The sequence below is a fragment of the Panthera leo genome, chromosome E2, assembly GCF_018350215.1.
Source record: "Panthera leo isolate Ple1 chromosome E2, P.leo_Ple1_pat1.1, whole genome shotgun sequence".
NCBI classification, from domain to species: domain Eukaryota; kingdom Metazoa; phylum Chordata; class Mammalia; order Carnivora; family Felidae; genus Panthera; species Panthera leo.
Window position 1 is genome coordinate 51,752,628 of NC_056693.1, and position 6,000 is coordinate 51,758,627.

The following is a 6,000-nucleotide window of genomic DNA, read 5'->3' on the forward strand; positions in this document are numbered from 1 at the left end:
GACTTTAGTTAGTCATAGTGTATGGATGTTGATTTGTCTCAAAAAAAAAAAAAAAAGAGGAGTTTCTAGAAATCTGACTGTAAGAACTCTTTCCTACTAATGAATGTCTTTCAGCGGACTTGTTTGTGTGTGTGTGTGTGTGTGTGTGTGTGTGTGTGTGTGTGTGTTTAAGCTTACTTATGTATTTTGAGAGAGAGAGAGTGCAAGAAGGGGAGGGGCAGAGAAAGGGAGAAAGAGAGGATCCCAAGCAGGTTCCACATTGTCAGCACAGAACCCAACGTGGGGCTCGAACCCATGAACCATGAGATCATGCCCTGAGCTGAAACCAAGAGCCAGACATTCAACCGACTGAGCCACCCAGACGTCCCTGCAGACTTGTGTTCTAACAAATAATTTTGCTTTTATCAAGTTTAAAGGAACGGAAGGTTACCATGGGGGGCTGAAATCTAGAGCAAATCCAAATCCTTATTAAAAGTTATATTCATCTTTTGTTCTCACCTGTTTTTCCCCCAAAGTGGATAAGGTGGAACAAAAAAAAGTATGCGAAGGTGAAGAACAGGTTCTAGAACCAGACTGGCTCCGCCCTTTACTGGGTGTTTAACCCAGACAATTTCCTCAGCTTCTCTAAGCCTTAGTCCTGAAACCAGAAACCAGGCTTAGTTCCGCCATCTTAAAATAGGGATAATAATGCCTTCCCCAGAGGCCTTTGCACATTTTGTGCAATCAGCTCTTAATTCATGTGGTTACTCACCATGGTTTACCTTTCTCCACTGTGTGTCAGTTCCTTCAAATGTAGAATGTCACTCACCTTAGTACCTACTTCAGTTTTTATTATAAGAATTTGGTGGGAAAATGTATGCAAAAGTCTTGGCCAATGCATGGTATCTATTATATACTGAATGAATATTAGCTTTCATGGTTTAGAACTTCCTCTCTGCAGCCCTGGGTGGAAATATATATTAGCAATTGAATCTGAAAGTCAAAAAGTAGAAGAAAATGCTATAGAGCAGTGGTTCTTAATTGGGGATGATTGTACTCTGGGGACATTTGATAATGTCTGGAGACATTGTTGGGTGTCACACAAGGAGGAGAATGTGCTATGGCATCTAGGGGATAGAAGCCAGGATTTTTACTAAATATCCTGTGACACACAAAAGACCACCAACCCTATCCCTAAGGATTATCTGGGTCCCCTGTCAATAGCACCTAAGCTGAGAAACCCACGGGCAGTTCCGTGGTTCTCAAAGTACACTCCCTCAACAAGTGGCATTGGCATGATCAGGAATTAGTTGAGATGCCAATTCTCAGGGCCCACTCCAGAGCCCCAGAATCAGATACTGTCAAGAATGGGTCCCAACAGTCTGTGCTTCGATGAGACCCTTGGGTGATTCTGGTACTTGTTAGAGGCTGAGAAACACTGGAGTAACACATGAGATGGCATGAGTCACCAAACTTCTGCCAACTGCTTCATCTGTTTATGGAGGACTATGTTGTTCACATCCCAGACTCAATCTGCTACTATTGCCAAAGGCTCATTTCCCTCCCCCTCCAAAGATAGTATAGAATAATTCAGAGAAGAAAACGCCTGACTTTATTAATGCTTAGGCAGAACAAGTATCTTCCAACTGGTGGGTTAAATGTACACCTACAGATTAAAAAAAATTGGAAGAGACACAGTACTTGATACAATTTGAGCAAGAAATCTGTTCAATTTTAACATTGTGAAAATAAGCATTTAAATAACTAGGTTTCATTTAAGGAACGTAGGAATTGTTGATTATTACCTAACTACCTGTACTATATCTTACATATATTAATAACTATGCACTCATCCACTCATTGAGCCTTTATTGAGTGCCTACTATTTTCTAGGTACTACTCTAAGAAGTGGGTGTGGGAAGATACTATATCTTCCAAGCCCCAAAGCAATGGTTCACAATCATATGGCATTCTGTAGCTACTGTGTGATCTTGAGGGAAAATGTTTCTGGCACAAAAACAGACACTCAGATCAATGCAACAGAATAGAGAACCCAGAAGGGGACCCACAAACACATGGCCAACTAATCTTTGACAAAGTAGGAAGGAATATCCAATGGAATAAATACAGTCTCTTCAGAAAGTGGTGCTGGGAAAACAGGACAGCGACATGCAGAAGAATGAACCTGGACCACTTTCTTACACCATACACAAAAATAAACACAAAATGGATGAAAGACCTCAATGTAAGACAGGAAGCCATCAAAATCCTTGAGGAGAAAGCAGCCAAAAACCTCTTTGATCTTGTCCGCAGCAACTTCTTACTCAACATGTCTCTGGAGGCAAGGGAAGAAAAAGCAAAAATGAACTATTGGGACCTCATCAAAATAAAAAGCTTCTGCACAGCGAATGAGACAATCAGCAAAACTAAAAGGCAACCAGCGTAATAGGAGAAGATATTTGCAAATGACATATCAGATAAAGGGTTAGTACCCAAAGACTAGAAAGAACTTATCCAAGTCAACACCCAAAAAACAAATAATCCAGTGAAGAAATGGGCAAAAGACATGAATAGACACTTTTCCAAAGAAGACATCCAGATGGCCAACTGACACATGAAAAAATGCTCAACAACACTCACTCATCATCAGGGAAATACAAATCAAAACCACAATGAGATACCACCTGACACCTGTCAGAATGGCTAACATTAACAACTCAGGCAACAACAGATGTTGGCGAGGATGTGGAGAAAGAGGATCTCTTTTGCATTATTGGTGGGAATGCAAACTGGTGCAGCCACTGTGGAAAACAGTATGGAGGTTCCTCAAAAAACTAAAAATAGAACTACCCTATGACCCAGCAATTGCACTACTAGGCATTTATCCAAAGGATACAGGTATGCAGTTTCAAAGAGACACATGCACTCCAATGTTTATAGCAGCGCTACTGACAATAGCCAAAGTATGGAAAAAGCCCAAATGTCCATCGATGGATGAATGGATAAAGAAAATGTGGTGTATATATCTCCAATGGAGTATTACTTGGCAATCAAAAAGAATGAAATCTTGCCATTTGCAACTACGTGGATGGAACTGGAGGGTATTATGCTAAGCGAAATGAGTTAGAGAAAACAAATATCATATGACTTCACTCATAGGAGGACTTTAAGATACAAAACAGATGAACATAAGGGAAGGGAAGCGAAAATAATATAAAAACAGGGAGAGGGACAAAACAGAAGAGACTCTTAAATATGGAGAACAAACAGAGTGTTGCTAGAGGGGTTGTGGGAGGGGGGATGGGCTAAATGGGTAAGGAGTACTAAGGAAGCTACTCCTGAAATCACTGTTGCACTATATGCTAACTAACTTGGATGTAAATTAAAAAATAAATTAAATTAAATAAAAGAAAAAAAGAAAAGGTTTCCTGTGAATTTTGTGGTTTTGTATCTTCTCTCCCTGCTGGATTAATGGCAGGACTGCTCTTTCTTTTTCAGTAGGAGCTAATTTTCACATTGTCCATCTTAGACAGGCTTCAACTTTTTCAGCACAGAGAGGTTGAACTGTGTGTCCCCCTACCCCCAAATTCATGTGTTGAAGTCTAAACCTCCACTTCCTCCAAATGTGGCTGTATTTGGAATCTTTAGAGAGGTAATTAAGATAAAACGAGGTCCTATATGTGGCCTGAGTCCGATAGGACTGGTGTCCTCATAAGAAGAGATTAATGGGGCGCCTGGGTGGCGCAGTCGGTTGAGCATCCGACTCCGGCTCAGGTCATGATCTCCCGGTCCACGGGTTCCAGCCGCGTGTCGAGCTCTGTGCTGACAGCTCAAAGCTTGGAGCCTGCTTCGGATTCTGTGTCTCCCTCTCTCTCTGCCCCTCCCCCGCTTATGCTCTGTGTCTCTCTCTCAAAAATAAATAAATATTAAAAAAAAATAAGAAGAAGAGATTAAGACACAAGACACACTGACCGAGAGGCAATCTTGTGTGGACACAGTGAGAAGGTGGCCATCTGTAAGCCAAGGAGAGGGGTATCAGTAGAAACCAACCTGCCAGGACTTTGATCTTAGAATTCTAGCTTCTAGAATTGTGAGAAAATAATTAAAAAAAAATTTTTTTAATGTTTATTTATTTTTGAGAGAGAGAGAGTGAGAGACAGAGAGCAGGGGAAGGACAGAGAAAGAGGGAGACACTGAATCTGAACCAGGCTCCAGGCTCTGAGCTGTCAGCACAGAGCCCGACACGGGGCTCGAACTCACACACTGTGAGATCATGACTTGAGCCGAAGTCGGACGCCTAACCAACTGAGCCACCCAGGTGCCCCAAACTCAAACACATCTTGACTCTTTATCCACTTTACTGAGCCATACTGGTAACTACGGTTTGGGGCCTAGACTCAGGGTTCTAGACTGCACCCTTTCTATCTTGGTATCTATCCACAGAGCCTAATGCCACATCTAGCACATGCTGGGCTCTCAGCCTATGCTAGTTGAAGTAACAAGCAATAACCATGTGAGTCAGTCCGTGCCAGCCCTGTGGTCAGAATCAACCAGAAAGCTCTGTTGTCATAACCGTTTTTCTCCACCATCTCCCTAACCTGCTTCTGCCTCCAGATGCCCAACCAGAAATCTGAGCCCACAGCCTCTACCTGGATCTCTCTCTGCCTATGGGTTCGAGGTCACCTCTGTAAGGAAGGAATCCCCGAGCTCACATCAGGCAGTCAAACAGCTGGCTTTCCACCCGAAAACCTATGGAACCTTCTGCCACTGATATATGGCTTTGGTGTGTCCAGCTTCTGATTCCAAAGTTGTGAGATTTCTCTGCCATACTCTCTCTCAGCCCCTCAGTAAGTACAAGGAGAACAGGGTAGAGAAGTCTTTGCTCTTCATTGTCTAAGAAGCTTGAGAGTACTTTAAACTTCCCTTCGTGTGTTTTTCATTTTCAAATAAACATTGTCATCAACACTTCTGTTATATAAAAATATGTCAGTGGCATTTATTGATTTCTAAAAAGCAGTTCTGTAACTCTGCCTCGAGAGATGAAAAAAAAAGTGTTTCCAGGCACAATATTGGTAAATACAACCTCGATGATGTCTCAGTGTCTGTGGGTCAGGGATCTAGGTGTGGCTTAGCTGATTCCCATTGGCTCAGCATGGCTCTCAAGGCTGTAGTGAAGGTGGAGGCTGGGCCTGCCCTCATCTCAAGGCTTAACTGGGGCCCGTGGGTGGATGTATGGTTGTGGAGTGTGAATCAAGCTCCCTTGTAAGGCTCTTGTCAGGAGCCCACAGGCCTTCTCATAACATAGCTCATAACATGACTTCCCTCAGTCAGGGTGACTGAGCAAAGGGGGAGAGAGGCCGGACACCCAGGATGGAAGTCACAGTCTGTGACCTAATCCCAGAAGAGACATTCCACATCTTCCGCCATATTGTATTCTTTAGAAGAGAGTTGATCAATGGAGTCCACATTAAAGGGCAGGTATAACTCAAGGATGTGAATACCAGATGGGGGTCCTTGGAGGCATCTTAGAGCCTGCCTTTCATGCCCTGGGAGCACACATCAGGGCTGTCCCTAATCAATACACAAAACTACTACAATGTTAGACTAAATAGCTCAAAAGCATATTGGATTATTTTCCTGGGCTTATTGTTAATAAAAAAAATTATTAAGAATAAAATATATTTGGGGGAAGAAAAGGAAAAGGGAAAAAAGGAATTAGTTTTAATTCCTCTATATGTACCCACTTGTATTTTTGCCTCAGTTCTTATCCAAATATATAAATATTTTTACATGCTTACAATTCTCTTGGTGCCCTGTGTTTTTACACATAACATCATACAGCATCATATACCCATAGCATCATAAAGAATGTTTCTAGAGACTCTTCGTAATCATGATTTTAGCAGGCTGGAAGTCCTTATTACCCCAAGATCATTTGGTGTCTTAAAATGAGGACTTCGGTCCCATTGATAAGTAACCAAAATTGTGTTATCAATGGAGGGGAAGCTGTGGCTATACATT